This window comes from Nycticebus coucang, chromosome X, assembly GCF_027406575.1.
Source record: "Nycticebus coucang isolate mNycCou1 chromosome X, mNycCou1.pri, whole genome shotgun sequence".
NCBI lineage: Eukaryota > Metazoa > Chordata > Mammalia > Primates > Lorisidae > Nycticebus > Nycticebus coucang.
In genome coordinates this window covers 182,031,279-182,057,606 of record NC_069804.1, presented here as the reverse complement: position 1 = coordinate 182,057,606, position 26,328 = coordinate 182,031,279, and positions in this window count along the sequence as shown.

Below are 26,328 nucleotides of genomic sequence, written 5' to 3'. Positions count from 1 at the left end.
CCCTCTGAAAGCAGTGTGTCAGAATCTTTGGTGATATTTGGGAAATTTTCTTTGATAATATTCTCTAGTATGGCTTCCATTCCTCTGGGGCATTCTTCTTCCCCTTCTGGAATTCCTATAACTCGTATGTTGGAACGCTTCATAAAGTCCCATAATTCTGACAGTGAACGTTCTGCTTTCTCTCTCTTCTTTTCTGCCTCTTTTACTATCTGAGTTATCTCAAAAACTTTGTCTTCTACCTCTGAAATTCTTTCTTCTGCATGGTCTAACCTGTTTCTGATACTTTCCATTGCATCTTTAAGTTCCCTAATTGACTGTTTCAATTCCTTCAGCTCTGCTATATCCTTTTTATATTCTTCATATCGTTCATCTCTTATTTGATTCTGTTTTTGAATTTCCTTTTGGTTATTTTCCACTTTATTAGCAGTTTCCTTCATTGTTTCCATCATTTCTTTCATTGTTTTCAACATGTGTATTCTAAATTCCCTTTATGTCATTCCTAACATTTCTTTATAGGTGGAATCATCTGCAGTATCTATCTCATGGTCCCTTGGCGGGGTTGTTCTGGACTGGTTCTTCATGTTGCCTGGAGTTTTCTGGTGATTCTTCCTCATGAGTAATTTCTTTTATCTGTTTCCTTGCCCTAATTTTCCTTTCACCTCCTCTTGCTCTTTAAATTCTCGTGCCTGTGGACTAAGGGTTACAGGACCAGAAGGATGAGAAGTTTGAAGAGCAAAGAAGGGATGAAAGAAAGGAGGATCGAGTGATAAGAAAAATAGAGAAAGGAGAATTCCTTTCTCTAAAGGAATATTGACAAAAAGAAGAGAGGCACAGAAAGAGGGAGACAGAGCAATATAGGTGTACAGTAGGGTACTTTGATACAACCTTAAAAAAAACCACCTTCTGGGGGTGCCCAGTTGGGTGATTCCCTTGAGGTGAGCAGCTCTTTGCTAACCTGATCAGACACAGTACCCCACCTCCACCAAGTAGAGAGGAAAGACAAAAATGCTATAAATCAAACCAAAACAAGCAAACAGAAAACTTTACGGGATAAATTTTGGTGGAAAACCAAATAATAGCGGTAGAAACACTAACAATAATGACGTTCTAATTATTGAAATAGGCAGCAATGGGAAATTATAATTAAACTAGAAAAATTGAGAAAGAAAAAGGATCTGTATGGAAAAGGTTGAACTTAAAAAACAAAACAACAATCAACATCATCAAAATAAACAAAAAAAAAAAAACAACCAAACCAAAAAAAAAAAAAAAAACACAACCAAAAACAAAGCAGTATTTATATGTCATTGAATATTGTCTGGGCAACACGTGGTCTTCTGGGGTATGAGATGTTAATCATAGTTCTGATACAACTGGAGGCTGCTAGTTTCTCAAACCCCAGCAGGTAGACACCCTAAATCTCTCTTCAGCCCACTTAAAGGGCACTTTGAACTTGTTAACTTGCTGAGCAGAAGCTTTCCCAGGAAAGTGCTTGTTGCTGGAATCACTGCTGAAGTGGCTATCTACTTACCCTGTGTGCCAAAACTGGTCTCCCTCTGCCCCCGAGGGTTAGGGCTGCAAGGCGGCTCAGACCCCGCCCTTAGGCTACTTGGTCACTGGGTTACCAGCTCCCACCCAATTCTAGCTCTGCGACATTGAGGGCGGAGCTTGCCGGGGCAGATCGCTCACAATGGCTGTCTGTGACCCAGAGCCAAACACTATTAGCTCCGTCTGGCTCAGCGGCTCAGACTGGGGCCCCAGACAAAGCCCAAAGTTCTCCGCACTCCCGCTCAGGCTCTCCCCAAGGCAGTTCAGCTGAGTGCCAAGTCCAAAGACACCAAAACAGTTCACAGGTAAGGTCTTTCTGGTTTGCAGTCTCGCTGCTACTGAACTTACAGTTGCGGGCGGGTTTAGACGGATTGAACACACGCGACCACTTCCCAGTTTTCCACTGTTTTAATCCTCCTCTTGGGGTCCAGAAGTCTCTCGCTGACTCCCTGTATCCTCTCAAGGGTGATGATAGGCAGATCCCACCAGCCAGAGATGCCTGGAGTCCTATCTCCCCAGAGTCACGGTGCCCAGATGCAAGGAAGCTGTTACTCGGCTGCCATCTTGCCCTAAGTAATGAATTCTAAGCCCATGATTACAGCATGACTTCCTACTTATTTGTATCTTCTTAATCTCTTTAGGTAATGTTTGTTAGTTTTCAGTACACAAGTCTTTCATTTCCTTTGTTAAGTTTTTTCTATGTATTATATTCTTTTTGATGCTATTGTAAATGTAATTGTTTTCTCAATTTCCTTTTTCAATTGTTCATTGTTAGTGTATAAAAACTCAACTGAATTTCATGTGGTGATTTTCTATCCTGCAACTTTCCTAAATTTGTTTGCTAGTTCTAATGGTTTTGTTATGTAATATTTAAGAGTTTTCTACATATCAGACCATGTTGTCTACAAACAGAGATAATTTGACTTCTTCCTTCTTTAGTTTGGATGCCTTTTATTTCTTTTTCTTGCCAAATTTCTCTCGCTGGGACTTCTAGTAATGTGCTGAATAGAAGTGGGGAAAGTGGGCAGCCTTGCCTTATCCTGATCTTAGAGAAAAAGCTTCCAGTCTTTCACCACTGAGTATGAAGTTAGCTGTGGGGTTTTCATCTATGTTCCGTACTATAATGAGGTATTTTCCTTCTGTTCTTAGTTTGTTGAGTGTTTTTTATCCTGGCAATGTCTTGAATTCTGTCAAATTTTTTTTTCTGTGTCAGTTGAGATGACCATGTGGTTTTTTTCCTTCATTCTCTTAATGTGTGTTGCATTGTTAGATTTTATATGTTAACTCATCTTTGCATTCCATGAATAAATGTGCTGTTAAATTTGGATTGCTAGTATTTTGTTTATCATTTTGGCATCAATGTTCATAAGGGATATTGGTCTATAGTTTTCTTGTATTATTTTAATCCTGGTTTGTGTATTAAGTAATGCTGGCCTCGTGGAATGAGTTTGGAAATGGTCTGTCCTCTTCAGTGTTTTGGAAGAGTTTCGGGATTGGTGTTAATTCTTTAAATGTTTGGTAGAATTCGTCAATTTGCCAGGATAAGTAAATACCCTCAGGAAAAAAGGGATTTATTCTGTTAACTTTTCTGAGTTATCATGTTTCTTTAGATTTCAGATTTGTAATTTAATTCTCTATTCTCAGATATTTTATGCTTTTAAGATTTTTTTTTTTCCAGTTTCTGGCTGGGGCTGGGTTTGTACCCGCCACCTCCAGCAAATGGGGCCGGTGCCCTACTCCTTTGAGCCACAGGCGCTGCCCTGCTTTTAAGATTTTTAAAATATGCATTTTATCTCATTTCTCTGGTTAATTTCAGAACATGAATTGGTACGATTAAGCCAGCCTTAGAATTGGAAGTCCTCAATCTATTTCATTTCCTTTTTTTTTTTAGAGACAGAGTCTTATTTTGTTGCCCTCGGTAGAGTGCTGTGGCGTCACAGCTCACAGCAACCTCCAGCTCTTAGGCTTAGTTGATTCTCTTGACTCAGCCTCCCGAGTAGCTGGGACTACAGGTGCCTGCCACAACACCTGGCTATTTTTTTTTTTTTTTTTTTTTTTGCAGTTTGGCCGGGGCTGGGTTCAAACCCGCTACCCTTGATATATGGGGCCGGTACCCTCCTCACTGAGCCACAAGTGCTGCCCCGATCCATTTCATTTTCTGTGAGGAGCATTCTCTCTCCCCAGAATGGATACTTATATTCTGGGGTGCAGTGGTCCAACTATTCTGGGTATAGGCTTTCAAACAATTTACCCCTATTTATTCAGCCTTAAATCCCTCTCTTGTCCTTGGCCCCTCCAAATCCCAATTGCCTCCACAAAACTGGCTCCCTCCATAACAGTGTTCCGTTCTCCATGTACTCCAGGAAGAAGCTCCTTTCACCCTGATTTGTCAGTTACCTCTTTCAGCTGCATTATGTCCTGCAGATAGTCAGTGGAGTCTCTCTGCTAAGGGACTATATCACGTTCTTTTTGTTATTATTGATTTATACCATTTTCCATTTTATTATTTTTAGTGGCATCTCACTAGGGCTAAAGGATAAATAGGAGTGCTCAATCTAGCATCTTTAAACAGTGATCTCTTCACTCTTTGACCCATTATAACCTGGATTCTGCCTCCACCACTCTCTTCCAACTGCATTGGCAAAGTCACCCAAAAACTACCTCCATGCTGCTAAATTGAATGAATATTTTCCATGTCTCATGGTCTTTGACACATCCACTGTATTTGATAGTTAACCACTTCTTATTGTCTTAAAACACTCTCTTCTCTTTACCAGTGGTTCTCAACCTTCCTAATGCAGTGACCCTTTAATACAGTTCCTCATGTTGTGGTGATCCCCACACATGAGGAGCGGTGTCTCGGTTCCTAAGACCATTGGAAATATGTGTTTTCCAATGGTCTTAGGAGACCCCTGTAAAGGGGGAAAGGGTCGTTTAACCCCCAAAGGGGCTGTGACCCACAGGTTGAGAACTGCTGTGACTTTACTTACATGACAATATACTCTCTTGACTCTCTAGTCACCCCTCTGGCCATTCGTTCGCACAGGCTTTTTCTCTTCTAACCAACATGCAAATAGACATTGAACCCAGGCTCCAAGGGCCTAATCTCTATTTCTCACTCTATTCAGTTTGAACAAATGACTTCCACTCTCTGAACTTCATTTATGATTTTCAGAAGCATTTCCATCTCCAAGTTTTTAGAATTCCGTATTTTTGAAGATCTTTTCAGGAATGGAAACACCAGTAAATGATTTCTATGCAAGCTCAGTAGAGCCACAGCAGTTCTAGCCAATAATATTTAATCCTGTATTCTGAAGAAGAAAACTCCCTGAGAGGAATGAATTTCCTTAGAAGATATGCAGCTTTCATTCAGCTGTGTATGACATGTGACCAAATGCTTTGCCTAGAGCCTCATCCCATGTGGGACTGTGGGTTTTGGCAGAAATATTTAGTAACTTTACCTGGGACTATGTCATAAAAAGGGGGGAAAATTAGCAAAAGAATCACAGCATCAGTTCTCTCCTTGAATCACAGTGGGATACTCTATTTGACACAGAAATATATTAAGAAGGCCAACTTGAAAAATCATTCCCCAGCAAATGAATTGTGTTTCTTCAGTACTCTGTGGGAATTATTGGAGCTTTCCTTCATATGATTTAGTATCTTATATGGGATTTAAAATCAAATCGCTATGAAACTTTGATAGTGAGGGGAAAGAAATTAGCTTTTTTTGTCTTCTATCTTTGTGGTAAAGTATCTGAAGTCCCTTGATACACTGGCATTTTTCACTAGCTGAATTTTCTATGTGATGTGATTATTGGGGAAAAGTAAACACTTTGTGCTCAAATAGGGGGGAAAGGAATATTACTTATCTATGGTAATGCATATTCAGAAAGATTTGAGCGATAACCCCTGTAGCAACCTCAGGATGGCTGAAGCCTGATGTCTAGCCCAGTACTGTCCAACAGAACTTTCCACAATGATAAAAGTGTTCACTATCTCCAATATGGCAGCCACTGGCTACATGTGGCTATTGAACAGTTCAAATGTCAGTAGTATGGCTAAGGAATATTTTAATTATATTTAATTCTTAATTAATTCATATTTAGATCAAAATAGCCACATGTGGCTGCTGGCTACGGTAGGAACCTGCTCAGTTCTAGAAAATAGGCTTTAGTTTTCCTGTCTATACAGTTTTGGAGTCAGGGTGCATGTGAGAAGGATGTGCACAGCAGATGGTTTCCAAGAGTCCTCTTGATTCTGAAGACTGCCTTTCATTCTGCCTTCACTGCCACCCCCTAGGAGATGAGTCATGAAAAGTATCCCCCAAATAACAGGGACCCAAAACGGAAGTCAGAACAAAGAGGACTCCTGAGTCTATATTCAATACCAACATTTTGTGGGGCCCAGGGCAAGAGAATAAATAGAAGACCATGCACACTATATCCAAATATTTGTTTATAATGAAGCTAGCAAAATGTTATATAAAAATATGCCCTATTCTCCTAGCTTTACAGTTACACCTTCCTAATGACCAGAAGGGTAGTTCTGAATTTAAAATTCTTAGATTTCTCATAGTTCTACGCTTGAACTTGATGGTGTGGATAGAGACATCCCCCAACCCTTGGCGTGAGGCTGTTCCCTTTTCTTTCCCACTTTCACTCGTCCAGCACAGTGAGCTGCTTCCTTTGCGTGCCCCAGGACACCTGAGCATACACATCCTCACTGTGTCTCACAGCCACCTCTTGGGGCTTGGGCTGCAAATATCAATGGGTCAGTTCACCCTCAGGAAGATGTACCTAAAAGCAGGTGAGGGCCAGTTTGGGTAGGGAATCCTTTAGTCCTGGGTAGCTCAAACGTGGTCTAGAAGTGAAGGGTATCAGCTCCAGTCTAACACAACCCCTTGACCCTATGGACTCCTTGCCCCGTCATGGGTCATTCACTTTAGCAAGTATTGCTCTGGGCCTCCTCCAGGCAGCCCACCCCTTAAAGGGAAAGTCCCAGGGGAAGGGCCACTCCTGCCCAGCACTAAGGACAGCTCTACCCAAGTGTAAGACTGTGAAGAGTTATAATCAACTTTGAACCACAGGCTGCCTGCACACTGTGCTGTGGAACAGCTAGACTGTGGACAGTACACATGAGACACCTTCAAAATGGAGTAACAGGCATACCCAAAGTTCAGGACGAGAGAGAGAGAGAGAGGAGAAAGACATGCCTGGGATAATAAAAGTGGGAAAGAAAGAGAGGTATTCCAGACATATAGTGCCTAACCACTTCAATGGGCTGAAGTATGGGTGGAAGGTGAAGCCAAGAGTGGTGAGAAAGGCCAGGCACAGTGGCTCATGCCTGTTATCCTAGCATTCTTGGAGGCCGAGGCAGGTGGATTGCCTGAGCTCACAGGCTCAAGACCAGCCTGAGCCAAAGCAAGACCTTATCTCTAAAAATAGCCAGGCAAATAATGGTGGTCACCTGTAGTCCCTGCTACTTGGGAGGCTGATGAAAGAGAATCACTTAAGCCCAAGAGTTTGAGGTTGCTGTGAGCTGAGACACCATGGCACTCTACCCACAGTGACAAAAGTGAGACTGTCTCAAACAAAAAAAAAAAAAAATGGTGGAGGGAAAACCAGAGGTCAGGCCTAGGCCAGGTTGCAAAAGGTCTTTCTTTCTTTTTTTTTTTTTTTTTTTTTGCAGTTTTTGGCCGGGGCTGGGTTTGAACCCGCCACCTCTGGCATATGGGGTCAGTGCCCTACTCCTGTGAGCCACAGGTGCCGCCCACAAAAGGTCTTTCTACATGTCATTGTAGTCCACTGGGATGTAAGTTGAAAAAGACAAAGACCCTGCCTGTCTCTCTCATCCACCACCATGTCCCTCACAAGCCTTAGCACCCTGCAGAGGCAGGAGCCAGGGCCTTGTAGGTAGCTTTCCTGTACTAATTGAAAAGTCTGTGTTTGGGGCTCTAGCATGGTACGGGTGTCATTGGAGGGTGAGAGTCAGGCTGGGAGAACCCAGAGGACCTGAAAGCCCAGAGGTTCTGCTAAGGTGGGGTGCTGTGTTTCTGGCCCACACTTTTGAGAACAAAGTTCCAAGGTGTGGGACCCCAGAGAGAGCTTGTAGGAAGGGCCTGCTCCTGAGCCATTTGTAAAGGGAAGACTCTGAAGCCTGAATGGCAACATCTTACTTCCTGGCTCTATCACCTAAGGGTCATGTCTGTTTCGACACATGTCACATAGTCTGGCTGTGTTTCTGCTTTCATCACCTGGACAAAAGGGCTAGTGAGACAATCAACCTGACAGTATGGGGTTGTTGTAATAAATCAGGAAAATAATCTGTGGAAAGTTTTGCAAGCCTGACAAAGCTGGCTCTCAGGATAGGGACTGCATGAGCATGTTGTCCAAATATTTTCTCTTAGCCAGTGTCTATGTAGAACCTTCAGAGGAAAATATCCAAAAGAGTGTTAGTTTCCTGGGCTGTTGTAACAAAGTGACACAAACTAAGAGTCTCTTAAAACAATGGAAATTTAGTCTCTCACAATTTGGAGACCAGAAGTTGAAAATCAAGGTACCAACAGGGTCACACTCCCTCTGGAGGCTCTAGAGGAGGATGTTTACTTGCCTCTTCAGAGTTTCTGGTGGCCTCTGGCGTCCTTGGCTTGTGGTAACATCAATCTAATTGCTGCCTCTGTCTCCACATCAAATTTTCTTCTGTGTGTCTGTGTGTCTGTTTGCCTGCTCCCTTTCTGCCGCTTAGAAGGATGCTTATTGGACTTAGGGCCTACCTGAAATTAAGGATGATCTCATCTCAAGATCTTTACTTAATTACATCTTCAGAGACTATTTTCAAATAAGGTCACATTCACAGGTTCCTGGGGTCAATACACGAATATATCTTTTAAGGGGCCACCATTCAGCCCAATCTATTTATTTATTTATTTATTTTTTAGACAGAGTCTCATTTTGTCATGCTCAGTAGAGTGTTGTGGCAACATAGCTCACAGCAACCTCCAACTCTTGGGCTCAAGTGATTCTCTTGCCTCAGCCTTCCAAGTAGCTGGGACTGCAGGCACCTGCCACAACACTCAGCTATTTTTAGAGATGGGATCTTGCTCTTGCTCAGGCTGGTCTCAAACCTGTGAGTTCAGGCAATCCACCCACCTCAGCCTCCCAGAGTGCTAGGATTACAGGTGTGAGCCACTGTGCCTCACCCATTCAGCCCACTTTAAAAGGCCAACCCCACAGATAGCCAAGGCAAGGGTTCTCATTACAGTGTTTCAGTCCAACTGGGAGTAAGCACTGAGGGGCAGCCTGAGGGGACAAGCAGAGGGACGCCAGAGCAGCAAGCAGGTCACAATCACAAAGGGGATCAACTTGCCTGACCTTGGTCTCTCAAACACATAGCCACATGAGGCCAGCAATGGGAAAGGGGTTTTAGCCAAGCTAATAAGACTCTGGTCTCAGAGAAGATGACCTTAAGGGCTTTATGTGTTATCATGGGTAATCCTCATAGCAATCCTCCTAGATAGGAAATGCTATTTTGATTTTACTGACATGGAAACAAAGACCCAGGGAAGTTAAGTAATTTAGTTAAGACTGCACAGCTAATACTGAGTTGAATAATGTTATGAACCAAATTGTGTTCCTCCAAAATTCCTATGTTGAAGTCCTAACTTCCCGTGTGACTGCACCGGGAACAGGGCCTATAAGAATGTCATTAAGGTTACAGGCAGTCATTGGTGTCTTTCTAAGAAGAGATCTCTTCTCTGTCTCTGTCTTTCTGTTTCTCTCCATGTACAGAGAAAAGGCCATGTGAAGACACAGTGACAAGGTACCTGTCTGGAAGCCAGATACCAACCTGTTAGCACCTTAATCTTGGACTTTCCAGCCTCCAGGAACTTTGAGAAAATAAATTTCTATTGTCTAAAAAGAAGGAAGTTTGTGCAACAACAACAAAAAAATTCTATTATCTGAGCTAACCAGTCTGTGGTATTTTGTTATGGCAACTCAATCTGACTAATATAAATAGTGTCCCCCCAAAATTCACCTGGAAATAAGGTCTTTGCAGATGTAATTATTTATGTTAAGATGAAGCCATACTGGGTTATATTGGGCCCCCAATTCAATGCCTAGTGTCCTTATCAAAAGGCCATGTGAAGACAGAGAGGAAGGAAGCCACGCGGGGCTGGAGACGAAGAGGGCAGAGAAGCAGCTGCAAACCCAGAATGCCAGAGTGAGGCAGAGGCAAGCCAAGATTCATCCCCAGAGCTTCAGGAGTACAAGCCTGGTGACACCTTGATTTCAGACTTCTGGCCTTCAGAACTGTGAGGCAATTAATTCCTGTTGCTTTAAACCACCCAATTTGTGGTAATTTGTTACAGCCACCACAGGAAACGCATATAGCAATTGAGCTCCAAGCTCTTTCTATTCCTTCTACTGCCCCACACTGCTTCTCCGATTAAAATTGACCTCCATTTCTGAATTCAGAGGCTATGTTAAGACATTTTGCTTTGACCGAAGTGTTTTGATGTTCAGTGAAATAAAAAGCAATCTCTTAGGAACGATTTGCGCCTTCCTTCTCACTCATGCCCCAGTCATGCTTCTGCTCCCCACAAGGGACCGTGGTTAGCATTCCCTTCTAGATCCTTCCAGAGGGTGGCTGCTCCTGCATGGGCATGCTACATACAGCTGCAGTCCTGTTATGCACCCTATTCAGTAACTTGCTTCTTTTGCCTATCAATATGCCTTTGCCGTTTTTCCTTGGCCATTCAGGAGAAGGCAGCCCCAGTCAGTGTACCTTAGCAGGAACCTGAGGAGACAGACACTGATTCTACCACTTACTAGCTGCACAATTACCTGCAAGTTGCTTAACCTCTGTCCTCCCTGTTGGTTCATCTGGAAAGTGGGTTTTGACTCCATAACTTGTTATGAGGATCAAATGAGTTAATGTACACAAAGCACTTGGAACAGTGCCTGATGCTGAGTGTTAGTTTGTTTTGTTAACATATTTGTAGTATTGTACGTATCATCATTTACTTCTAGATGAACATTTACACTGCTTCCAGCTTTTCACTAATACAGTCATCATTTCAAGGAGTGTCTTTGTGTGTGCCCCTTATATGTGAGTGTCTGGAGGATAAATTAATGGATAAATGGGTCACGCCAGATTTCCCTCCTTCCGACAGTGTGTGGTAGACTGTCTCCCCAAACCCATATCCACACCAGATACCTATAAAATCTTTAAATGATTATATAACCAGCAATACTTTTCATGTTATTGTATATATTGCAATCTAGTAGTCAGTGTTATTCCTTTCTTTTGTTAAATACCTGCCATTATTGGTTCATAAATATATTTCCGAGTTGTTTACAAATGGCAAAGTAACAGCTGTCTTACACTTTCCTCTTTCATGATTGCTTTTCACAGCCAGGTAGTGGTGGTTTGAAAGCCGTTACAACAGCATCTCTGGCCGTACCCGGCACTAGAGATGGATCTCAGAGGGACCTGCCAGCAGACTTCCCTGGATCCGTACATGTTAGTTAGGGTGAGAATTACGTGCCTTCCCTTCAGACAAGAAAAACAACTGATTGAGAACCTGTCGTGCTCAATATTAAGCTAATGGAGCCCACTATATTTTCAGAAGCTCCCCACTGCCTGAACCCTTGGTTAATTGCAGTGGGATCATATGGACTCAGATGTCTTGCCAGGGGTCAGCCAATACATCAGAGAAAGAAAGAGGTCGGTGATGTGGAAAGTGTTATTATCATTCAAGTGCTCCGTTCCAGTAGCAGTAACACAGAGCATGAACAACCAGCTTAGCCATTCGTCCATCATCTTTAAAATACCTGAACAGATGAGTCTCGATAAGATGGAAAACAACAACCACTGTAACATAGAGATAATGTGGTTTAGGAAGGCAGAGGGGAGTGATGGCTGGATTCACTTGTTTACGTGGGATTTCTTTGTTATTCTTCCTCTGTGTTAGAAAGAAAGAAGACAGTAATAAATGAGTTAAAAAAATTAGAAAAATACTAAATATTCATATAATTAGGAAACCCTCTTCTAAAACAAAAGGATTTCAGAGATCATCTGGTCCCATCTCTTCTTGTGTAAATGAGACAACCAAGACCCCAAGAAAGGAAGTGATCTGACCCCAGTCACCCAGCCAGGGAGTCCAAGCGAGTACACAGTCCGTTCAACTTTCAGCCTAATGCATGGCATGCTCCAGGCTAGACACACAGGGAAGAGCTACGACACCACACAGGCTCCCCTTTATATTGGGCAGAGGTCCAGGGCATGAAGAAAAGAGTGGTGTAAGGCAAGGACCGGGAGGCGGGCAGGGAACCGAGGAGCATAATGCGCAGCATATGGATGGCGAAGTGAACATGAAAAACAGCGGCTTTTTAAACGTTGCAGAGTCTGCGGCTCCTGCAGCAAAATACGAGGGAAGGCTTGGCTCCATCTAATAGACCAAGGAAAGGGGAAGCCCTCTAAAAGCTGGAATGCTCTCACCCAAATGTTACAGAACAAAACTGTCGTTTACCAAAAAAAAAAAAAAAAAATAGGACTTTACCTACCCCAAGCATCATGTGGGTTCAAAGAGAGATGAGGTTTAAAAAAGAAAATGAGGAAGACGCTGCATTTCTCAAAATCACAGGGCAGCAAAAGGCTCAAGAAAATAAACGATTAGGTGGAGTTCGTGGAGCTGTGTTAAAGGCACGGACACTTCAATGTCTGAATCCATTAAGATTTAAACACACACACACACACACTGACAGATCAAGGAGGGTTTGTTTAATTATACAAACACAAAAGTTGCACAAAGCAAACAAACAGGTGAGTCTGGGGGTTTAATGCACATCAGATGCAGGCTTATGACAAAGTTGCAGCGATAAGTTCCAAGAGAGATTTCCTTCCTTTGCAGAGAGAATATCACATCTGAGGCATTCCCCAGGGCCGCTGGAATGACAGAGGCTGCCTGAATGGGAATGAGAGCGCAGACCGCACGCTGACTCCCCTCAGCAGGCCCCTCGGCGCTTTAATTACAGAGTAGTGGGAACATTGTCTCCCCTGCTCTCTGAAAATGACTTGCAAACAAGCCAAATCATCTTAACAGGTGAAGCCCCTAAAACTGGTTGCTGCCCTGTGGGGGTGGTGATCAGACCTTCTGAAAGATTTTTCTGACTTGGAAATAAACTGATTTGAAAGTCGTATGAAATGCAATTGTGCTTGCTTATCCATTGACTGAATCATCGGTGCTGACAAGAACATAATGACACAGTCACGACTTGCTGAGCTGTGTGCCTCTGGCATTCTCCACGAAAGACAGAAGGGACCTTTGGGAAAAGACTTCCTTTGGAGCATTTGAAATCCTCTCTCGCCTCACTGCAATCCCACCTTGTTCTCTAGAGGAAACGCTGTGACGCAGTCATTCCTGAATGTCGAGTGTTCCTAACGTGGTCTCTTTGTTGACATTTTCTCAGGAAAAACAAATCCAAGAAAAGCAGAGGTTCTCAATCCACGGCCCCCCATCTGTTTAGCAGTAGTGGACCCCCACACACAACCGACAGTGTGCCATGTTTTGTGCATTTGTGTATTTTTCTGATTCTCAACAGAGTTCACGACTCCCAGATGCTTAAGAGTCAATGCTTTAAGGGATCTGAGAGTCAATGCTTTAAGGGATTTGAGAAGGTTTCTGAGGGCTCAGTGACCTGTTACTATGGGCAGGAGCCAAGGGGCAGTGAGTAGCTCCCGTCCACATCTGGGCACCCCTAAGACATGAGTGGAATATAACTGCGCAAACAAAATCACTGGCTGAACAACAGCACCCCCAGTGGACAGAAAGGCAGCGAGCGTGCAAAGAGCATTTCTTCACAGCCAGGATGGATGATTAGAGGTGCTGGTCTCCAGCCAGCACCCACAGTGATTCACCATGACGGCACAATTATGCCTAGCTGCTACCAACCTCCCAGAGCTATGAATATCCAAGGACTTTGCACTGCACACTGGAGGTAGGAGAATTTTACACCTGAAACCAGAACCCTGGGATTCAAGTCCTGGTTCTATCACTAACTGACTCTGTGACTCTGGGCAAGTCACTTTACTCCTCAGGGCCTTTATTTGTTCTAATCCAAAGCATCACTTTCAAGCCTTAATTGGTGCCCCCTAGTTTTCTTATTCTGACATCCATCTGCCCCCTTGTTTTTTATGCATTTAATACATAATCATTGATTCACTGAGATATGCCAGAAATTAGATGCCCAAGACCCTGGTTACTGCCTCCATGCTTGTGTTGAATTTACAGATTCCATTTTTTTCCCCTTATCCTCTCCCAGACAACTCCTTTCCAGACAGGATAGATCCAGTTAGAGCTAACTCCTTGCATAGGAAAAATTCTAGCCCTCATCGCTGGCCCCTGCTCTCTGAGGTCTTGCCAGACTCCTCTCACCTGCACAGAGCCTACACATTGTCATGCCCAACTACCTCCAGATACAAAAGAATAGACTGAAGTCCAGTCAGGGGCAGGGACTTATCCCAGAATGATCCAGCAGGTCACTTCTCAGACCTCCTGAGTGCTCCCCAGAGAAGTTTTGTAGCACACAAAATTGTTGAGGGATCCATTTCTCTGTTTTAAATCAGTATACTGGGCTTTAGAGAAAGTTTCAACAGGAAGAGGAATAACCACTGACCTACACTGCCTTTCCTAGTGACCGCAGGGTGGAGAGAGAAGAAAATAGGGTAGCTCTGCTGCTTCACGGTATTCTGGGGAGCCAGGCTGTCATCCTGAGAGTGTGGTTAGGAGTAGAAAGAGATCTGGCCTTTGAAAATTATAGTCTTGGTACTTCAGAAATGAGGAAACTACCCCTGTGAGACCCAGTGGCAGGGCAAGGCCTGGCTGCACCCAAGGAAGGAAGATACAGCAAGGTTAGGTCTCAGAGAGCTAGTGAAAAACTGACGCAACAAGTGAAGAAGTCTATGTCATTACCTGTGTAGGAGCGCCCTCTCGTGTCCAAGAGAGACTTCGACCTGATTGAAGGATTTGACGAGAATGGAAAAGCATACAGACAAAACTACATTAACCAGACCAGATTCTGCCGCCTAGCTTTCCTTAATTCTGGCCAAATTTTTACTCCAAAACATGCATACTTGCAAGTAAGGAAATCCATATTACCCTGAGATGTATTTTTTGGATTTTCAGGAGTTCTGAGTGGGAATTTTGAGTCTAAAGCCTGAAAAAGTAGGGCCAACCTCACAGACATCACCCATCAGTCAAACCTATGCCCTAACCATATTACTATTCCTAATGGTATGTTGGTTCTCTCAAAATGCATGTCATTTTTCTTCACAATTTGATTTTTATTTTATACAATTTTTAGAAAATTGACTTATGCTTACTTCAGAGAGTTTGAAAAACATATAAAAGTAACACTTCTGGCCAAGAAGAAATAACAGAATCTGGAATTGCTCATCCACCATAAACAACTAGATGTCAGACACTATATGTGCAACAACCAATTTTAGGCATTAGACAAGAGGGAACACATGTGGTATCTGAGCTGAAGAAAGAAGTGAGGTGCATCCAGACCCTGGAGCAGGGAGGAAGGACTGAAGTAGGGCACAGAAGTTTCTCTGAGATGATGAATCACAGACAAGAGTTCAAGGAGGTGGTGGTAGCTGAAATGGGTAGGACAGACACCAGAGATGAGGCAACTGCATGGAGAAAGGGCTCCAGAGTTGAGGCTCTCCTTAAGCCTTTACTGAGTACTAGACTGAAAAACAACAATTGGGGAGTTTGGACAGCACTATGCCCAGAGCGTACACAAGACTGGCAGATGTCCATGCTTTTCCTAGAAAAATAAAAAATCCTCAGTGATCATCTAAGGCATTCAGTGGAGACCCCAGAGATATCACACATTGATAACTTTGGAGCTGCACTAGCAAAGCTCAAAGGGCTGAAACAGATCAGCAAGTAGCATTTTTCTCTGCCAAAACAAAGTCTAGTACTCTTCGAAGGAGAAAATAAAGTGTAGACCCTAAATGATATAACATTTACAATGCCCAGAATCCACTGTAAAAAATCATTAGATTCGCCAAGAAGCAAGCAATGTGACCTACAGCCAGCAGGAAAATCAGTCCATAGAAACACATAGAAACAGCAAAGATGATGAAACTAGTAGACTATGACATTAAAACAGCTTTTATGATGGCAGACACATGCTTAAATACTAGGAAAATGAATAAAGAAATTAAAAATAGAAAAAGAACTAAATGGAACCTCCCATGCGGAAAAATATAATATCTGAAATTAAAATCTCACTGGATAAGAGCAACAGCCAATTAGATACTAGGGAAGACAGATCAGTGAACTTGGAAACACAGCACTACAATTCATAGGAAATGCAGTTCAGAGGGAAAAAAGACTGAAAATAATAAACAGCATCTTGGTGATCTAGAGGACAATGCCAAGCAGTCAAGACTCAGAAGGGAATACAAACAAAAAGAATTGAAGAAATAATAGCCAAGATTTGTCCAAATTTAATGAAAACTATAAAATCACAGATCAAAAGCTCAACATACTTCAAAAATGACTAAGGCACATAGAAGTAAAGAACTATGTAGGGTGTTCAGAGGGAAGATGGCTGACTAGGGACATTGGTTACCAGATCATCTCAGAAAGAAGGAAGCGTTTTAAATGAAAAAACATAGCCCAGGTGTAATTCTGAGACAAAAGTGCCAGAACCTACTGGAGATTCTATGAAGAAGTTGAAGAGCAAAACAATAAGAAGCAGTATTTCACCAGAGATTAACCCCCAAGGAATTTAGAGCCCAGTGGAAAGGTAGGTGGAAGTGTTTGTTTTTCCTCCCCTCGCACCTCTGGGAGACTGCAGGATTCCAAACTACTGGACGCTTCCCTATCCTCCTGAGCCCGGACGCTGCTGCTGCCAGTGAACTGGCAGCTTCTTGACAGCAGAGCCCCCTCAGGATTGCTCCCCCTCACCACACACCTGAGCCAAGGCGGCAGGCGCCATACTGCTTTTCCACTTATTGTGGGCCTTTGTCCTCCCCAAGGAGCTTCAACTCTTCAGTTTTCGTGTCTCTGGTCCCCACACAAACATTTCCTAACACTTGCCAGACCACAGTGCCCACTGGGGACCGGTGAGTCCTGAGGGAACTGTGTGATTCCAGAACTTTGACATTCGGAGCAGGCTGCCTTCATGGGAGAGGGAAATGCAACAAGCCAGAGGAGCCCCTGGGGACAAAGGAGACCAGAGTGCCAGCTCTCCCCCATTCAGAGTCTTCTCCTCCACCTCCCTTCCCTGCCCATCGCTGCCACGATAGACAAACTGTCAACAAACATGTGAGAAAATGCTGACACTAATCATCAGGAACATGCAAATTAAAACCACAGTGAGATACCACCGTATTCCTATCAGAACAGCCATCATTTTAAAAAGTCTAAAAACAACAGATGTTCACATGCATGCAGTGAAAAAAGAATGCTCATTCACTGTTGGTGGGAATGTAAATCAGAATAGCCACTAGGGAAACAATGTGGAGGTTCCTCACAAAACTGAAAGTAGAATTTACCATCTAATCCATCAATTCCACTACTGGGTACATATACAAAGGCAGGGAATCGGTATATTAAAGAGATACCTGCATTTCCATGTTTATTGCAGCATGATTCACAATAGCTAAAATATGCAAGCTAAGTGTCCAACAGTAAATGAGCAGATAAAGAAAATGCGTTATATATACACAGCGGAATACTATTCAGCCATAAAAAGAATGAAACCCTGTTATTTGCAGCAACATGGATGGAACTGATGGTCAACATGTTAAATGAAATAAGCCAGGCACAGAAAGACGAACATTGCATGTTCTCCTCATGTGTTGGAGCTTAAAAAAAAAATGGATCTCATGCAGGTAGAGAGTAGAATGATTATTTCCAGAGGGTAGAAAGGGGAGGATGAACAAAGAATGACTAATTATGGGTACAAATATAGTTAGATAAAAGGAGTAAATTCTAATGTTTAATAGCACAGTAAGGATACTACAGTTAAGTTAAGAAGAATTTATTGTATATTTCAAAAGAGGAAGAAGAGAAGATTTGAAATGTTCCCAACACAAATGATACATGTTTGAAGTGAGGGATATCCTAATTTCCCTGATTTGATCATTACATATTGTATTCATATATTGAAATATTACATGTACCCCCTTCAGTATGTACAAATATTATTTATTTATTTATTATTGTTTGGGATTCATTGAGGGTACAAAGAATTGGGTTACACTGATTGCATTTGTTAAAGTCCCTCTTATAATTATGTCCTGCCCCCAAGAGTTGTGCTATACATGGTGACCTCCCATCCCCCTCTCTCCTCCCCTCTCCCTGCTCCCTCATTCCCCTAACCCTACCTTGTATTAGTTCATCTACTGGCTTCATATTAGAATTGAGTACATTGGATCCTTTTATCATAAGGACATTTGCACTAGACTGTTTATCGCAGCTCAATTCACAACTGCCAAAATGTGGGAACAGCCTAAATTCCCGCCACCCTAGGAATGGATTAACAAGCTGTGGTATCTGTATACCACGGAATACTATTTACATCTTTTGCATTATCCTGGAAGGAGGTGAAACACATTCTTCCTAGTAAAGCATCACAAGAATGGAGAAGTATGTACAATTGTTATGTGTCATTTATTTTAAAAATCAAAACACTGCTGGTCAGGCGCAGTGGCTCACGCCTGTAATCCTAGCACTCTGGGAGGTCGAGGCAGGTGGATAACTTGAACCCACAGGTTCAAGACCAGCCTGAGTAAAAAGCAAGATCCCCATCTCTACTAAAAATAGAAAAAACTGAGGCAAGAGGATCACTTGAGCCCAAGAATTGGAGGTTGCTGTGAACTATGATGCCATGGCACTTTACCTAGGGCAACAGCTTGAGACTCTTATGTAAAAAAAAAAAAAGAGAGAGAGAGAAAAAATACTTATTTTTTAATCTAGAGGGGAGAAAAACACTTTATTTACACAGCAAAGTTAACTCAATTTGGATCTTCAACCTAAATGTTTATAACTATAAACCTTCTATAATAAGACATAGAAAACCATTTGGACAATTGGGTTGGTATAGAACCTTTTTAAACAGAAAACAAAATTGCAAGTAATACAAATAAAAGTGCATTGGGCTTTGTCAATATTAAAAACCTTCTACATTTTGGTCAATTCACAGTTGCTAAGATGTGGAACCCACCTAACTGCCCATCAACCCATGAATAGATTAACAAATTGTTATATGTATATACCATGGAGTGCTATTCAGCCATAAAACAAGATGGAGATTTTCCATCTTTTGTATTTACCTGGCCGGAGTAGAAAAACATTCTTCTTAGTAAAGTATCACAAGAATGGAAAAACAAGTATCAGATGTACTCAATACTAATATTAGACCAATATATAAACAATTACTTGCCCACACTAGTAATAAAACACAAATATAGTCTAGCAAGGGAAGGGGACAGGGGAGGAGGGAAAGTGATTGGTGGGAATCTCACCCAATGTGCACAATGTGAGGGTATTCAGCACGCCCCCTGGGTATAAGGCTCAACTACAACTTGAACTTTACCTTAGAAACAATGAAACCCAAATATTTGTGCCCTCACATTAATGTGAAATTAAAAAGTAAAAACAAATTAATTAATAAAAATCTTCAGCCATTTTGAAAGACTCCTTTAAGCCAGGGAAAGGAAACCACAGAGTGAAAGTAAATATTTGTAACACATATATCTCACAAAGAACCAGAAGAAATAAAGAATCCTTATTACTAAATAGAAAAGATGAACAACAGAATCCTTATTACTAAATAGAAAAGATGAACAACAGAATTTTTTTTTCTTTTTTTTTTTTTTTTTTTTTGCAGTTTTGGCCGGGGCTGGGTTTGAACCCATCACCTCCACCATATGGGGCCGGCACCCTACTCCTTTGAGCCATAGGCGCTGCCCAAACAACAGAATGTTTTAATGGGGGAAAGATGTGAAGAGAAACTCACCAAAGAAGATATGCAAATATCCAATTAGCACGTGAAAAAAAATTCAGCATAGTCAGCAAATAAATTAAAATTAAAGGCCCAACAAGATACCATTATGCACTAATTAGAAGAATTTATTTTTTAAATAATTGACAACATAGGCTCAGTGCCTGTAGCTCAAGTGGCTAAGGAACCAGCCACATACACCAGAGATGGCGGGTTCGAATCCAGCCCAGGCCTGCCAAACAACAATGACAACTACAACCAAAAAGTAGCTGGGCGTTGTGGCGGGTGCCTGTGGTCCCAGCTACTTGGGAGGTTGAGGCAAGAGAATCGCTTAAGCTCAGGAGTTGGAGGTTGCTGTGAGCTGTGATGCCACAGCACTCTACCCAGGGTGACAGCTTGACTCTGTCCCCCCCAAAAAAAATGACAATATAAGAAGATCCAAATGAAGTATTGGTAAGAATTCAAAGCAACTTCAACTTTCACACATTGTTGGTCAGAAAGTAAAATCCCACACGTTAAAAAACATGTGGGAGGGCGGAGCAAGATGGCAGCCGAGTAACAGCTTCCTTGCATCTGGGCACCGTGAGTCTGGGGAGATAGGACTCCAGGCATCTCAGTGGGAACTGCCTATCATCACTCCTATGAGGATACAGGGAGTCAGCGAGAGACTTCTGGACCCCAAGAGGAGGACTAAAACAGTGGAAAACCGGCAAGTGGTCACGTGTGTTCAATCCATCTAAACCTGCCCACAACTGTAAGTTCAGTAGCAGCGAGACTGCAAACCAGAAAGGCCTTACCTGTGAACTGTTTTGATGTCCTTGGACTTGGCACTGAGTTGAACTGCCCTGGGGAGGGCCTGAGTGGGAGTGCGGAGAACTTTGGCCATTGTCTAGGGCCCCAGTCTGGGCCGCTGAGCCAGAGGGAGCTAATAGTGTTTGGCGGTGGGTCACACGGAACCATTGCCAGTGATCTGCCCCGGCAAGCTCCGCCCTCAGGGTCACAGAGCTAGAAACGGGTGGGAGCTTGTAACCCACCAACCAAGTACCTAAGGGTGGGGTCTGAGCCGCCTTGCAGCCCTAACCCTCAGGGGCAGAGTGAGACCGGTTTTGGCACACTGGGTAAGTGAATAGCCACTTCAGCAGTGATTCCAGCGAGAAAGCTGGGAAAGCTTCTGCTCAGCAAGTTTACAAGTTCAAAGTGCCTTTTAAGTGGGCTGAAGAGAGATTTAGGGTGTCTACCTGCTGGGGTTTGAGAAATCAGCAGCCTCCAGTCGTATCAGAACTGTGACTAACATCTCATACCCCAGAAGACCACGTGTTGCCCAGACAATATTCAATAACATATACAAACTGCTTTGTTTTTGGTTGTGTATTTTTTTCTTTTTTTTTGTTTGGTTGTTTTTTTTGTTTGTTTGTTTATTTTGACGTTCTTGATGTTCTTTTGTTTTTTAATTTCAATCTTTTCCATACAGATCCCTTTTTCTTTCTCAATTTTTCTACTTTAATTATAATTTCCCATTGCTGCCTTTTTTACTAACTACAACTTCATTTTTGCTAGTGTTTCTACTGCTATTATTTGGTTTTTCACCCAATTGTATCCCCATAAAGTTTTCTGTTTGCTTGTTTTGGTTTGATTTATAGCATTTTTGTCTTTCCTCTCTACTTGGTGGAGGTGGGGTACTGTGTCTGATCAGGTTAGCAAAGAGCTGCTGACCTCAAGGGAACCACCCAGCTGGGCACCCCCAGAAGGTGGGGTTTTTTAAGGTTGTGTCAAAGTACCCTACTGTACACCTATATTGCCCTGTCTCCCTCTTTCTGTACCTCTCTTCTTTTTGTCAATATTCCTTATCCCCACCCCCTCTCCTTTCTCTACCTTTCTTTTTTTTCTTATCACTCGGTCCTCTTTTCTTTCATCCCTTTTTTGCTCCTCAACCTTCTCACCCTTCTGGTCCTGTAACCCTTAGTCCACAGGCACAAGAACTTAAAGAGCAAGAGGAAGTGAAAGGAAAATTAGGGCAAGGAAACAGATAAAAGAAATCACTCATGAGGAAGAATCAGCAGAAAACTCCAGGCAACATGAACAACCAGTCCAGAACAACCCCGCCAAGGGACCATGAGGTAGCTACTGCAGATGATTCCACCTATAAAGAAATGTTAGGAATGACAGAAAGGGAATTTAGAATACACATGTTGAAAACAACGAAAGAAATGATGGAAACAATGAAGGAAACTGCTAATAAAGTGGAAAATAACCAAAAGGAAATCCAAAAACAGAATCAAATCAGAGATGAACGATATGAAGAATATAAAAAGGATATTCCTTCAGCAGAGCTGAAGGAAATGAAACAGTCAATCAGGGAACTTAAAGATGCAATGGAAAGTATCAGCAACAGGTTAGACGATGCAGAAGAAAGAATTTCAGAGGTAGAAGACAAAGTTTTTGAGATAACTCAGATAGTAAAAGAGGCAGAAAAGAAGAGAGAGAAAGCACAACGTTCACTGTCACAATTATGGGACTTTATGAAGCGTTCCAATATACGAGTTATAGGAATTCCAGAAGGGGAAGAAGAATGCCCCAGAGGAATGGAAGCCATACTAGAGAATATTATAAAAGAAAATTTCCCAAACATCACCAAAGATTCTGACACACTGCTTTCAGAGGGCTATCGGACCCCAGGTCGCCTCAACTCTAACCGAGCTTCTCCAAGACACATTGTGATGAACCTGTCCAAAGTCAAGACAAAAGAAAAGATTCTGCAAGCTGCCAGGAGTAAGCGCCAGTTGACCTACAGGGGCAAATCCATCAGAGTGACCACAGACTTCTCTAATGAAACTTTCCAAGCAAGAAGACAATAGTCATCTACCTTTAATCTACTTAAACAGAACAATTTTCAGCCCAGAATTCTGTACCCTGCTAAGCTAAGCTTCAAAATTGACGGAGAAATCAAATCATTTACGGATATACAAACATTGAGGAAATGCGCCACAACAAGACCGGCTCTACAGGAAATACTTCAACCTGTTCTGCACACTGACCACCACAATGGATCAGCAGCAAAGTAAGAACTCAGAAATCAAAGGACAGAACCTAACCTCCACACTGATGCAAAAGATAAAACTAAGCAATGGACTCTCACCAAATAAGATGAATAAAATACTACCACACTTATCAATTATCTCCATAAATGTTAATGGCTTGAATTCCCCACTGAAGAGACATAGATTGGCTGACTGGATTAAAAAACACAAGCCATCCATTTGCTGTCTGCAAGAAACACACCTGGCTTCAAAAGACAAATTAAAGCTCCGAGTCAAGGGTTGGAAGACAATTTTTCAGGCCAATGGAATTCAGAAGAAAAGAGGAGTTGCAATCTTATTTTCAGATACATGTGGATTTAAAGCAACTAAATTCAAAAAAGACAAAGATGGTCACTTTATATTGGTCAAGGGAAAACTACAACAAGAAGACATTTCAATTCTAAATATTTATGCACCCAATTTAAATGCTCCCAGATTCTTGAAGCACACCTTACTCAGTCTGAGCAATATGATATCTGATAATACCATCATAACAGGGGACTTTAACACACCTCTTACAGAGCTGGACAGATCCTCTAAACAGAAATTAAACAAAGATATAAGTGATTTAAATGAGACCCTAGAACAACTATGCTTGATAGACGCATATAGAACACTCCACCCCAAAGACAAAGAATATACATTCTTCTCATCACCCCATGGAACATTCTCCAAAATTGATCATATCCTGGGACACAAAACAAATATCAACAGAATCAAAAGAATTGAAATTTTACCTTGTATCTTTTCAGACCATAAGGCACTAAAGGTGGAACTCAACTCTAACAAAAATGCTCGACCCAACCCAAAGGCATGGAAATTAAACAATCTTCTGTTGAATAACAGATGGGTGAAGGAAGAAATAAAACAGGAAATCATTAACTTCCTTGAGCATAACAACAATGAAGAGACAAGCTACCAAAACCTGTGGGATACTGCAAAAGCAGTTTTGAGAGGAAAATTCATCGCTTTAGATGCCTACATTCGAAAAACAGAAAGAGAGCACATCAACAATCTCACAAGAGATCTTATGGAATTGGAAAAAGAAGAACAATCTAAGCCTAAACTCAGTAGAAGAAAAGAAATATCCAAAATCAAATCAGAGATCAATGAAATTGAAAACAAAAGAATCATTCAGAAAATTAATGAAACAAGGAGTTGGTTTTTTGAAAAAATAAATAAAATAGATAAACCATTGGCCAGACTAACGAGGAATAGAAAAGTAAAATCTCTAGTAACCTCAATCAGAAACGATAAAGGGGAAATAACAACTGATCCCACAGAGATACAAGAGATAATCTCTGAATACTACCAGAAACTCTATGCCCAGAAATTTGACAATGTGAAGGAAATGGATCAATATTTGGAATCACACCCTCTCCCTAGACTTAGCCAGGAAGAAATAGAGCTCCTGAACAGACCAATTTCAAACACTGAGATCAAAGAAACAATAAAAAAGCTCCCAACTAAAAAATGCCCTGGTCCAGATGGCTTCACTCCAGAATTCTATCAAACCTTCAAGGAAGAGCTTATTCCTGTACTGCAGAAATTATTCCAAAAAACTGAGCAAGAAGGAATCTTCCCCAACACATTCTATGAAGCAAACATCACCTTGATACCAAAACCAGGAAAAGACCCAAACAAAAAGGAGAATTTCAGACCAATCTCACTCATGAATATAGATGGAAAAATTCTCAACAAAATCCTAGCCAATAGATTATAGCTTATCATCAAAAAAGTCATTCATCATGATCAAGTAGGCTTCATCCCAGGGATGCAAGGCTGGTTTAACATACGCAAGTCCATAAACGTTATCCACCATATTAACAGAGGCAAAAATAAAGATCACATGATCTTCTCAATAGATGCAGAAAAAGCATTTGATAAAATCCAGCATCCTTTTCTAATTAGAACATTGAAGAGTATAGGCATAGGTGGCACATTTCTAAAACTGATTGAAGCTATCTATGACAAACCCACAGCCAATATTTTACTGAATGGAGTAAAACTGAAAGCTTTTCCTCTTAGAACTGGAACCAGACAAGGTTGTCCTCTGTCACCTTTACTATTCAACATAGTGCTGGAAGTTCTAGCCAATACAATTAGGCAAGACAAGGAAATGAAGGGAATCCAAATGGGAGCAGAGGAGGTCAAACTCTCCCTCTTTGCTGACGACATGATCTTATACTTAGAGAACCCCAAAGACTCAACCACAAGACTCCTAGAAGTCATCAAAAAATACAGTAATGTTTCAGGATATAAAATCAATGTCCACAAGTCAGTAGCCTTTGTATACACCAGTAACAGTCAAGATGAGAAGCTAATTAAGGACACAACTCCCTTCACCATAGTTTCAAAGAAAATGAAATACCTAGGAATATACCTAACGAAGGAGGTGAAGGACCTCTATAAAGAAAACTATGAACTCCTCAGAAAGGAAATAGCAGAGGATATTAACAAATGGAAGAACATACCATGCTCATGGATGGGAAGAATCAACATTGTTAAAATGTCTATACTTCCCAAAGCAATCTACCTATTCAATGCCATTCCTATCAAAGTACCTACATCGTACTTTCAAGATTTTGAAAAAATGATTCTGCGTTTTGTATGGAACCGGAAAAAACCCCGTATAGCTAAGGCAGTTCTTAGTAACAAAAATAAAGCTGGGGGCATCAGCATACCAGATTTTAGTCTGTACTACAAAGCCATAGTGCTCAAGACAGCATGGTACTGGCACAAAAACAGAGACATAGACACTTGGAATCGAATTGAACACCAAGAAATGAAACTAACATCTTACAACCACCTAATCTTTGATAAACCAAACAAGAACTTACCTTGGGGGAAAGACTCCCTATTCAATAAATGGTGTTGGGAGAACTGGATGTCTACATGTAAAAGACTGAAACTGGACCCACACCTTTCCCCACTCACAAAAATTGACTCAAGATGGATAAAGGACTTAAATTTAAGGCATGAAGCAATTAAAATCCTCAAAGAAAGCATAGGAAAAACACTGGAAGATATTGGCCTGGGGGAAGACTTCATGAAGAAGACTGCCATGGCAATTGCAACAACAACAAAAATAAACAAATGGGACTTCATTAAACTGAAAAGCTTCTGTACAGCTAAGGAGACAATAACCAAAGCAAAGAGACAACCCACACAATGGGAAAGGATATTTGCATGTTTTCAATCAGACAAAAGCTTGATAACTAGGATCTATAGAGAACTCAAATTAATCCACATGAAAAAAGCCAACAATCCCTTATATCAATGGGCAAGAGACATGAATAGAACTTTCTCTAAAGACCACAGACGAATGGCTAACAAACACATGAAAAAATGTTCATCATCTCTATATATTAGAGAAATACAAATCAAAACATCCCTGAGATATCATCTAACCCCAGTGAGAATGGCCCACATCACAAAATCTCAAAACTGCAGATGCTGGCATGGATGTGGAGAGAAGAGAACACTTTTACACTGCTGGTGGGACTGCAAACTAGTACAACCTTTCTGGAAGGAAGTATGGAGAAACCTCAAAGCCCTCAACCTAGACCTCCCATTCGATCCTGCAATCCCATTACTGGGCATCTACCCAGAAGGAAAAAAATCCTTTTATCATAAGGACACTTGTACTAGACTGTTTATTGCAGCTCAAT